The sequence below is a fragment of the Tupaia chinensis genome, unplaced genomic scaffold, assembly GCF_000334495.1.
Source record: "Tupaia chinensis unplaced genomic scaffold, TupChi_1.0 Scaffold000281_1, whole genome shotgun sequence".
Lineage (NCBI taxonomy): Eukaryota > Metazoa > Chordata > Mammalia > Scandentia > Tupaiidae > Tupaia > Tupaia belangeri.
The window spans coordinates 201465-213551 of record NW_006159764.1 but is presented as its reverse complement, the minus strand read 5'-3'; the positions used below and the strand labels follow the sequence as shown (position 1 = coordinate 213551).

Sequence of the window (12087 nt, the reverse complement as noted above, 5' to 3'; positions counted from 1 at the left end):
CCTTCGTAGCGTGCATGCCAAGTACGAAATCTGATTCCACACACGGCATGGATGGTCTGTCCATGTGTGTATGTGTGTGCAGCAGGGGATGATGTTTTTTAAGCTTGGTAATTGATTGTGTTGTATTGACAGTTCTGTTTCCAACCATTATGGCTTACTGATATTTCAGTGGGCTCGTTAAGGTAGTTCCATCATAACTAACACTGTATAGCATGTTCCGTTTACAAAGCAATCTCATGCACGTCACTGTTCATTTAATAAGTAGTACTAAATGTCAGCTACATACCAGGCTCACACAATCATTAGGAAGTCAGCGCTAAAGAAGAGACTGTCTCATCCTTGAAAAAAAAAAAAAAAAAGAAAGAAAGAAAAGAAACTATTTTTTTTGCATGGTGGTTAAGGGACTGGATACCCCCACATGGCCGACCACGGTTCAAGTCCCTGACCTGGTAGCTTGCTTTCTCACTTTCTCTCTCTCTCTGGTCAAATTAAAATAAATGAATAAATTAAAAAATTGAATAAATAATTCTAAAAGAGAAAAAGAAGAAAAGAAACCATCTCATCTTTCAAAGAGCATTACAGTCTAGGCGAGACGACAGAAAAGCAAACCTCACAGCTGAATTTTAAAAAATATGTTAGAAGTTCCACAATAGAGGGGTGAAGGGGTGCTATTAAAATATAGAGTGAAAGGAGCAGAATGGACTTGGGGCTGAGTCAGGCACTGCTATCATCGGCCATGAGACTTGGCAAATGAGCCAAGCCTGGTATAGTTCTGTGTCGTTTTATCTCGTATGTTTCTGGAACTGTTCAATGGTTTCAGAAGAGTGCCAACAAGATAATTTCCTGCCTTTGTTGTACAAAGAACCAGTAGGATTCTTTTTTAATAATTATTTATTGTGTTTATTATTATTACTATTATTTTAATTTGGCTAGCGAAAGACAGGGGGTGGGGGGTAAGTGAGAAAGCAAGCACCAGGTCCAGGCTTGAACAGCGTTCAACCACATGAGAGTCCAGTGCCTTAGCCACCATGCCACCTGCCCACCCACTGACAAAATTCTTAAGCATGAAATGCACAATCATGTCAGCTGTAGAGTAGGGAAATGGAAAGCAGAGCTGCGCTGAGAATGTGGAAGATAGGTCAATTTATACTCGAGTTAGAATGGGGAGGGAGTACGTGGGAGACTGCGAGGGGAAAGGAGAATGAGGTGGTTCAGGTTTATGGCTGGACAGCCGAAGGAGGATCGAGAACCGAGAACAGGCCCTCTCTAGGCTCATAATGGGCGGGGACCAAGGGGTGTGATTTGATTGAAAACTCTCAGTCCAGCAGGTCCTGATTTCTCCTGATTTTTTAGCTTCAAATGTTGTGAGGGATTCAGAGGTAGAAGCAGAAGGGAGGCTGGAACACGGGTGTGATCGATTGATTCAGCCAACACTATGACTCAGCCTGGGATTGTGCCTCCAAGCTAAACTCAAAAATAGAAGTGCATCTCGCTGGGGGGCGGGGGGGGGGGGGGGGTGCGGGGGTGGGGGGTGAGGGTAGGGCAGTAGGAGGTCATCTCAGAGAGGCCAGCTCGAGGAGGAGTCTAGACAAGTAGGAAAGATAAAACATTAGCAGAAACCAAAATTAGGCAAGTGCAGCCAAGTCCGAGGAGGCCGGCAGAGGCTACCGAGGGCAGAAATAGACCTAAATTCAGCCAGCCACTGGAAGGTGGCAGAGCAGATGGGGTAGACACATTTCTGATTCTGGAACATTGACATTTTGCTTTTCATCTGCGAAGCTCTGGGCCTTTGGGTTTATTTCTAGCCAGGAAGAGATGAAAGGCCCACTAGAAAGGCTTATCGCTGGCGAGGATAGGGATTGAGATTACCTTGCGCACAACTACTGTATGCTGCACATTCGCCAGGATGCTTTCGGCTGGAAAACATGGTTAAGAGCAACTGAAGAAGCCTCATACAATGAAGAAATGTACGATCTCAGAACGAGGCTCAGCGACAGGGCTCCAGAACAAGTCAAACGGAGCGACAAGAGCAAGGATGGATCACGGACTCTCCATTCCCCACCCATGCCCTCGCCCCATAGGCCACAGAACGTAGATGGGAGGACGAAGCATCCAGCCCAGACACATCCAAGGAACCAGAAAATGTCAAAGCAATCCCGAGGGCCAGCAAGTGATGCAGCGGCTACGTAGCTGGCCATGGTTCAAGTCCCAGACCCAGTGGCCATGGAGCACCCGTGCGTGTGTGCCCAGGATCCCAGGAAGAGAATGGAAGAGGAGGGGTTGCAGTGTGGCCATCCCCCCTGGAGGGTGAGCTCTCACTTTTCCTCTCACTGTGTCTGTCTTCCACCAACCGCACCCCACCATGAGCCCTAAGGCAAAAACCTCTCAAAAAAAAAAAAAAGTAATCTTGATTAATTAAAGGGCTTGGTTAATCAAATTCTGGCTTATTGAAATTCTTCAGATCATTCTTTGGGGGCCAGCAGATGGCGTAGTGGTTCCGTCGCTGGACTCCACGTGGTCGACCAGTATGAACCTCAGACTGGTGGTTTGAAAATCACTCCAGGCACGTGTGTGTGTGTGTGTGTGTGTGTGTGTGTGTGTGCCCAAGATCCCAAGAGGAGAAAGGAGAAGGGACTGCAGCGAGGCCATTCCCCGTGGGGCGTGATTTCTCACTTTTCCTCTCACTGTTTCTCTCTCTCTGGTGAGCGCACAAGCCCTATAGCCAAAAACCTCTAAAAAAAAAAAAAGAAAAAAAAGGAAAGATCATTCTTTGTATTTTATATCTTGTCCAATAACCTATACAAAGTCTGGATCAGACAATTTGCATGGACCTAGATGAATTTCCTATATTCTCGTTCTCAGAATGTGAAAACATGTCTCAAAATATTTCTTTTAAGAAAGAGAGTTGTATAGCTCAAATTTGCATGTCGGTGCACTTTCACATGGTTTATCTAATCCATAGAAATCTTTGCGAGTTAAAAAGAACCTCGCTTTAGAGACAAGGAAATAGAGGCTCCAGTTTAAGTGAATCGCCCAAGGTCACTGAAAAAGCACATGACAAAAGTGAGATTTAAGTCCAGATGGTCAATCTCTCAATTCAGTGTTCCTTCCACTTGTGGGGACAACAAATCAGATTTCTCTTAGCCCATCCAGATCTCATATATCATGTTACAGTCTCCCCACTACGACACTCCTATTTATTGAAAAATAAGAATTGGATTTTAAATTAAGAATACACTGCACTATCATCAACACTGTGGGCTCCCAAAGGAGGAGCCAGGTCAGACACTCAAGCTAATACTCTAAATTTCAGTGCAATGAAAGGATAGCTATCCCTCACCCTTTTCCACTCCACCAACTGAAGAGTGGGAAGGAGAGAAGTTTACTAAGGAGCATGGGGAGACTGCAAGGACGGGAGTATTGCTTAAGGGAGGGGGTCATACATCTTACTTACCCTCAGTTTTATCCACGTAAAATTCAGACAGTAGGACCTATAACAGTGTTTCGTATTAATAAGCTAAATAATCACTTTATAACACTTGTAAAGGAGGTTTGAGTATTAAGATAATGACCTGGGCTCTAACTTCAGAGAAAAAACAATTTTCAGCATTGAATCTTTACATCGACCTATATATCTGTTGGCCCGTTTTCTTTACTCTTGCTCTTCCCCCTCCCCCCAAGACTAATCCCTCGTCTGCTGTACTGCCTTTCCAGAAATCTCCCCATCGCAGTCATCCACTTTCAGTGGTCTACAGGACCCTTCCTTTCAGTTCATACATACGGTAATCAAAGAACTTGCCCTCAACTCACTGCCAGCTAATTCTATTCTTCCCTTTTTATTCAAGACTTTATTTATTTATTATTTTTTCTCTTTTTGCCCAGATAGAGACAGAAAGAAAAAAGGGATAGAGAGAAAGCAAGCTGCCTGGTCCAGGACTCGAACCACAGTTGGTCATGTGGAAGCCCAGCACCCTAGCCACCATGCCACCTGTTGGCCTCTCTCCTTTCTTCACAGATAAACCAAAGCACTATCTACACCTACTATCGCTCCATCAATTCCTACAAATCAGTTCTCAATCTCCTACATTCTGGCTTCTTGCCTCCCTAGTCCACCAAAGCTACTCTTAACAATAAACAAGATGACATTATAATGTATTGTTCAAATGGGTTTTTGCCACTAAAAGGAAGATGAATAGTTTTCCCGGAATGATAAAAACAAGCACAGCCTGTGTGGCAACTTTATAAATATATCCACTTAGATGTTTTACATTTCACTCAACATGGAAACACTGAATCATCGATTTGAATGATAAGGACAGAACCTGTTCCTCTTCTTATTTTTAGTTTTCAATAGAGTGCATGTGCTCACCAGAGACAGACATGGAGAGAGGAAAAGTGAGAATTCACCCCCCCAGGGGGCATGGCCATGCTTCATTCCTTTCTTCTCCTGGGATCCCTGGTACTCACAGGTGTGTTTTTCAAACTGCTGTGTCCGGACTCTAAGCACATAGTTGGCCATGTGGGATCCTTTTTACCTTAACTAATACACTACCAGCTGGCCCTCCTCCTCATAGTATTAAATCCCACTATATCCATACCATTTCCTCAAGCCAGAAGGGTGGGAATCATCCCCAATTCACCTTTCCCCCTATTGGCTCCTATCCATTCCATAAAATTTCTAGCCTAGATCTATTATAAAGCATAACCCAGATCTATGTACGTCGCTCCTCCATCTGCTCCCTGCGTCCTTCTCCCCCAGCCATTGCATCCTGTTCAGTTTCTTCATTACAATTACACATTCCCTAGGTTACTTGTCACTGTCTGTCTTCTCTAGTTTATTGCCAAACTTAGAATCCTGAAGTTTGGTCAGGTACCAGTAGCTGGTAGCCGGCATAATTCTGCCACGTAGCAGAGGCTGGGTAAATATTTCTTGGATGTTTGCAGGATGGTAGCACAGAGGTAAAACTTGACCTTCTGTGAGGCTGACCCACCTGGGAAGATTCCATATTCACATATGGAGACCTTCCCGAGAACACCAGGACACACAGGCCTGTGATCTGGGGCTGGCAGAGGCTGGGGGAGGATCATGGCATTGAGACCCCATTGGGGGTGCTAGTTCTGTCTCTCTCTTTGTATCTCATTCATGGAAGAAATAAATACACTTAAAAATATATTTATTGGATGACTGATATTTGAAAAAACATATGGAAAAAATAAACAAACATCCCTGGGACCAGCAGATGGCATAATGGTTATATCCCTGGACTCCCACATAGTTGATGGAGGTTTGAATCCCTAACCTGGCTGCTTAAAACTCAGGCCAGGCGCATGGGCACGCATGCCCAAAATCCCAAGAGGAGAAGGGATGCACTGTAGCCATCCCCACTGGGGGTTGATTTCTCGCTCTCTGTCTCTCTGGCAAGTGCACACGCCCTATAGCAAAAACCTCTCAAAATAAACAAACAAAAAACAAAAAACCACCCTGCAGAATGCCTTTGGAAAACATGGATCTAAATAATGCGAAATTGAGAATACTATGTAGTTAGGCTGTATGTCTTAAGAAAACATCAGTATCTGAGTCGCTGAACAAAGACCAAACAACCAAATATGATCAGAATTAGTATCGGGAAAAGATAAGAATGATTGAGGAGTGGAAGAAAGTAGAGAGAACTGGTGAATTCAAAAAATTCCCTTTATTGAAGTCCTTCGATACCTGCTCTCTCTGGAACTCTATTTTAGTTCCCTATGCACCAGTGCAGAAAATTACACTAATAATCGGGTCAAGGTGATCTTTGAGGGTAAGGAGTAAGTACCATTCTGCTTAAGAGAAAGAGGGACATCCAGAAGGGTTATCACTGGCACTGCAGTCGAGTTTTGGTTTTGGTTTTGTTTTTTTCACTACAGTCAGGCTGTTACAGTAAATACCAAAGAAAGAGTTAGTCTCTATCAGGAGTGACACATTGGACAATCATCAAATAATATTTATTTAACTTTTTAAAAAGAATTATTCATTTTAATTTAACTTATTATTTTTTATTTGACCAGAAAGATACATAGAGAAGTGAAAAAGCAAGCCTCCAGATTCAGGACTCGAACCATGGTTGGCCATATGGGAATCCAGTGCCTTAACCACCATGACACCTGCTGGTCCCTTTATTTAACTTTTTAAGCAGTTACTTTTTCTTTAAAGAATTAGTTTATTTAACTATTATTTATTTATATTAATTTGGCCAGAGAGGGACAGAGTGAGAGAGAGAGAGAGAAGGAGAAAGCAAACCACCAGGTCTGGGACTTGCACCGCATTCTGCCATGTGGGAGTCCATCACCCTTAACCACCACGCCACCTGCTGGCTCCAGCAGTCACTTTGTAAAAATTAACCTTAAGACAAAAGTTAAATTAGAAGACATTCTCAGCTCAGTTATAACATCACTCATGTGACTCTCTTGGTAATAAACATTCTGAGCCCACTCTGGTCCCAACTTCCTAGTTTGGGGGCCTACATCCCTGAATTGCCTAGGCCTGTTGTCAAGATTGTGTTGTCCCCCCAGAATTGCACCCCTGTGCCTTTGCTGTTTGATAACATAAATAAGCACAAACCACGTCCGTGGTACTTGATAGTTACAAAACAACTCAAACAGGAGGGTATTCACTTCAAATACAGCATCTGAAAGTTGCATGTCCTGTCTTTAAAATTTGCAATGCCCGGTCACTGAGTCCAGGGGAGAGTACAACAGATCCCAGAAGTCTGAGTTGGTTTCCCTGTGTTGTAGAGAACAGTTCCCTCTAGGACAGACGTCACCCTTAGCCCCTCTTCCGGGACAGTGCCACGATACAATCACTTCACAAGTAGCAGTCCCATTATGGTCATGCCAGTCTGCCTGCATCCGCTACCGTAACTCCGGGTGGGAACAACAAAAACTCCAACTCCACTGGTTTCAATGATCAAGGAGGTTTATGAGCGCATGCATTTGGAAAGTCCAGAGGTAGGCAAGCTTTTAAGTAGAGTGCATTCTGAGGCCCCTCTCTGTGTGCTCCTTCCGGCTCTGCCTTTCTTCATGTGTTAACCCTATCCTCAAACCAGCTTCGCTCTTAGTCACGGGTGGCTAATAGCAACACTGCTTAGTTCATTCCCACTCAAGGGGAGAGACTCTTACTTCACTCAGCTGTTCATGAGTACTTTTCTCTGATTAAACCATCCCGGAACTGATCATGAGGGCAAGGGAGAGATGATTAGAACCAACCCTGGACGCAGGCAAGGTCACTCCAGCCACCTCTGCCACACAGAGGCAGCTGACTGCAGGAAGAGGCTGTGGTACAGGAGAGGCAGCGTCATGTACCTGTCTGGCCTCTGCACTGAAACCTCGACCCTGACCCTGTGGCCTATAGCCACAACAAAACAGTCTGAGAGACAGTGCTCTTGGTCTCTCTCTCTCTCTCTCTCCTTCCCTCCCTTCCTCTCTCCCTCGCCCCTGCTATCTTTACCTCCTGCTTTGTCAAAACTGTTGGTAGCGAAAGGGAAGCAGCGAAGAGTGTGAGGGAAGATAAGACATGGAAAACATACTGTGTCCTTCCTTTTGGTAGTAGAAGGACTCTGGGAAACGTGGAAGCTACTAAGCTGTGCTCAGAGCTAGTGCTCTAGACAAGCCGATATATGATGTCTGCGGTGATCGAGAAAAATTCTAGGGCCAGTCCTGTGGCACAGTGGTAAATGCTGTGTGGAAAGAGCCAGATCCCATAGGGCTGACTAAGGTTCAAATCCTGCCAGCCATGGTGGCTTGAAAAACACATGTGCTTGTACTCAAAACCCAGGCAGGATGGAGAAACGGAGGAAGGGGATTGAGTCATGGCGACGTTCTACTAGGGGGTCTGTTTGTTTCTCTCTCCCTCTCTCTCTCGCTCTCTCTCTCTGACAAGGGCATGTGTCCTCTGACTATTAAAAAAAAAGTTTAAAAACAATTCAACTTTGGGAAATTCTAGGAGAGAAAGCAAAATAGGTAAATTACCCAAGGATACTATTTAAGTCTGAATAACTCTCCTTCAAAACAAATACTACTGTTTGTGTTGGTCATGCACTCTTAGTAATTATAAGTAAAGGAATAATCTAAAAACACAGAAAGTTTTTTGCATAGTAACTATTCACAATAGCAGAGATTGAAAACCAGTTAGCTATCCACCAGGAAGTGAAGTGTTATGTACATTACGATACACCCTTCCAATGGAACACTAATCAACAATACGAACCAATAATTGTTCTGAAGCCTTTGTAATAATACAAAATAGTACTCAGGATTTACTAAGTGAAAAGGCCAGGATTTGAAATGCAGTTGTGTATAATGTACATCTCAGATATAATAATGTAAAATAAACATGTAAAAAGATATTGGCAAGAAATATACCAAATAATAACTTGAGTTTTACTTAAAGGTGACTGTTTCCTACTTTTCATTTTTAAAACAATGCCAGCGGGTGCATGTACTCACCAGAGAGAGACAGAGAGGAAAAGAGCACTCACCATTGGAGCATGGTTATGCTGCAATCCCTTCTCCATTTTCCCCTCCTGTCAGGATTTTGAGCACAGACACAGGAGTCTAGTATGTTCCATAAGCCTCTGGACCGGGACTGGAATCCTGCAGTCGGTCATGTGGGATTTGGCTTCCTTCACCACCAGGCCATGGGGCTGGCCCTACTACTTGCTTCTTTGTGTAATATCTTTACGATATAACTGTGAAAAATTATAAAGCATTATTAATTACAGATGTCTATTAGCAGTTTGCCTCTGCGCTGGTAAAACAGCAGTTACAATGATATGGGCTGTTCTTTGCCACCAAACCACACGTTTGTTCATTCAACAAATAATTCCTGAGCACCTACGTGTGCCAGGCAATGGTGCTCTATCAACGCGTCACATGACCTGGGGTTTGCCCCTATGCAAGGCCCAGTGAAGAACACAATTTATTACAAACTAGGAAAACATCATGAGAGGGAGAACCTGCTTTAAAAGAGAAATCAGAGGGGCCAGCAGATGGCATAACGGTTACGTCACTGGACTCCCACGTGGTTGACTGCGGTTCATGTCCCAGACCCAGTGGCTTAAAACACACTGGGCACATGTGCATGCATGCCCAAAATCCCAAGAGGAGAATGGAGAAGGGATTGTGACATGGCCATCCCCTGGGTGGTGATTTCTTGCTTTCTGTCTGTCTCTGTCTGTTTCTCCAGCAAATATGCTATATAGCAAAAAAATCTCTTAAAAAAAAAAAAAAAAAGAATCACAGGCCAGCAGACAATGTGGTGGCTAAGGTGCTGGACTTCCACACGGCCAATTTAAGTTCTAGTCCTGGACTGGGCAGCTTGCTTTCTCACTTTCCCTCTCTCTCTCCCTTTCTGGTCAAATTAAAATAATAATAATACATAAAACAAATCAACAACTCTTTCCAAAAAAAAAAAACCCTAAAAAAAATCAATAGAAAAGAATCAGGGGGCCGGCACATGGTGTGGTGGTTAAGTCGGCTGGACTCCCACATGGCTGACCACAGTCTGAGTCTCAAACCTGGCAGCTTGCTTTCTTACTTTCCCTCTCTCTCTGTGTCTCTCTCTGCTCAACTTAAAAAAAATAATAATAATGACAATGAATAAAATAAAATTTTAAAAAAAGAATCAGAGAGGCTTGTGACAAGGTGGTGGTATATGAGTTGAGATTTTAGGATGAGAAGGTCCAGCCAGGAACTCCAAGTACAATTTAAACAGAGACCCTAAGGTGAGACAGAGCTCAGGAAGTCCTGGAGCTAAAAGGGTGGCTTGTGTGATCACAGCATGGTCCAGGAGGAGAAGAGGGGTAGAAATAAGGTGGGACAGGTAAGCAGGGACCAGATCGTGCAAACCATCTTTACTAACTTTGGGATTTTATTCCAAATGCAATGGGAAGCCATTGAAGCGTTAAGAAGAGGAGAAACACGTTTCAGATTGCCTTTTAACAAAATCGCTCTGGCCGTGGAGGAATGAATTCGTGGTTAGACTGATGACTCCAGGGTTTGCTTCCAAGACAGTCCAGAGAACACGCTGGGTCAAAGGAGAGGGAGACAGTGGGATGACACCCAGCTTATTGGTTTGAGCAGTTGTGTATGGGAGAGGTATTTGCAGACATGGAAAAAGTGAGGATGAAATACTTTGGGGGGATAAAATGAAGAATTTAGTTCAGTTTAAATAACACAAAATTGTACCAGATAATATATGCTTATATATTCTTTCTCTCCAGGAAGACTTTTAAGGATGGGGAACGTGTTCTTCACCTTTGAAGTCTCAATACCCCAAACGCCATGTGTTGCAGAGTAGTCCATAAGGGTTTGTTAAATGAACACCACAACTTAAAACATATTTCACTCATTTCAGATAGTAAGGTTTACTGGGTCATGCAAAAATGCATCATGACTTTTCCGATGACCTAATACTGGCTGTAAAATAAATAAAAGCCTTTTAAACAGTTTTCCTAGCCAAGCCAGACAAGGGACAACTGATTGGCCGTTCACTATTCTTGAACTTGAAAAGGAGAATGAAAAAGTACGAGATTCTTATTTTGTAGTTTTGGTTGTTGGTTTAGTTTCCTGTACTTAAACGAAAATGGGTGCTGAAAGCTTTAATGTGTGTGTTTCAATTTTCGGGCCTGCTACTGACCTTCAAGCGAATTTACCTCCCAGTGTTTCCGTTTTGCCATTTGCAAAAGGGAGATAATGGTGGTTGCCTTATCTCACAAGGATGTCATGAAAATAAGTCAGATAAATTGCTTTGCCCTCCTTGGAGAGGGGCGGTCGAAAGTAGGCATTATTAGATATGATGATGAATCCCCACAACTTCAAAGGTATTTTTAAATTGCCCCCCAAGTCTTTGAACATGTTAAGCCTATGAATAGCACTGGGTTAGGTGTTTATGCTTTCTGGCAAGCTTTCACCTCCAGTTAAAGCAGTAAATGGTCTTTGAACAAATGTATTTCTCTGTCTTTGATAACTCTGCTTCCTTGTTTGTACACTTGAAAGATGATTATCATTTGGTATGTGGGGTCAAGTTGAACCCCTTGGTGCCATTACAGTTCAATTGTCGCTTTAATTGAGTTTTTATTCCAAGGTTGAAAAATAAGTCACTTGGTTCACTCTAGTTAGCAAGCTATTTGCATTTTTAAATAAGATTATGAGGTAAATACAACTCTTTTCTGAAAATGACCTGTGCAATGTTTTTCATTTTAGTTATTTTCTTTTAAAAATTGATCATAGGAAAAATTCAGTATTTATATGTCTTTATTGTTTTGTTGTTTTTTGATAGGTTTTCCCTAAATTGCTTTTAATAACAATAATTATGTTTTTAATATTTCTTTTTTTGTAATAATTATTTCATTTATTTAAGAATTGTATTTTATTTATCATTATTGTTATTTTCTATTTGACCATAGCAAGAGACAGAAAGGAAGCAAGAAAACAAGCCACCAGGTCCGGGACTCAAACTGTGGTCAGCTACGTGGGAGTCCAGCGCTCCTAACCACACATCACCTGCCAGCCCATAAGAATTATTTTATTTCAGGACTGGCGGGTGGCATGGTGGTTGAGGGCGCTGGACTCCCACACGGGCAACTGTGGTTTCACTCCCGGACCTGGCAGCTTGCTTTCTCACTTTCCCTCTCTCTCTCATTCTGTCCCTCTCTGGTCAAATTAAAATAAATAAATAAATAAAGTTAAATAAAATAATTCTTTTTATTTTCATAATTATTATTTGTTTAATTTGACCAGAGAGAGAGAAGGAAGTAGGAAAACAAGCTCTCAGGTCCGGGACCCTTTTTTGAATACCAGTTGGCCATGTGGAAGTCCAGCACATTAACCACTATGACACCAGCTGGCCGTAATGTTTTTTAATATCTCTAATATGGGGAGTCATGGTACATGTATAAATATCACTAAAGAAAAACCTACAACCTCAAAATACCTCAAGATAAGATATGCAAAAATCAGTTCATATATAAAAAACTCACAAACCATGAACACTTCTGTCCTCCACATGTCTCTGACTTATACACCCAAAACAAATCAAAACCACTTCCTGCT

General features: G+C 42.7%; 1 long non-coding RNA gene across 1 annotated transcript in view; it reads right to left on the bottom strand.

Annotated features, from left to right (window-relative positions):
• The window catches only part of LOC106735049 (uncharacterized), a 58203-nt gene that overhangs the window by 44815 nt on the left and 1301 nt on the right, over nt 1–12087 (bottom strand). Inside the window, exon 2 of the long non-coding RNA XR_001370483.2 lies at nt 8514–8723. This is a non-coding gene — a long non-coding RNA (uncharacterized LOC106735049). The remainder of the gene's footprint in view (nt 1–8513; nt 8724–12087) is intronic.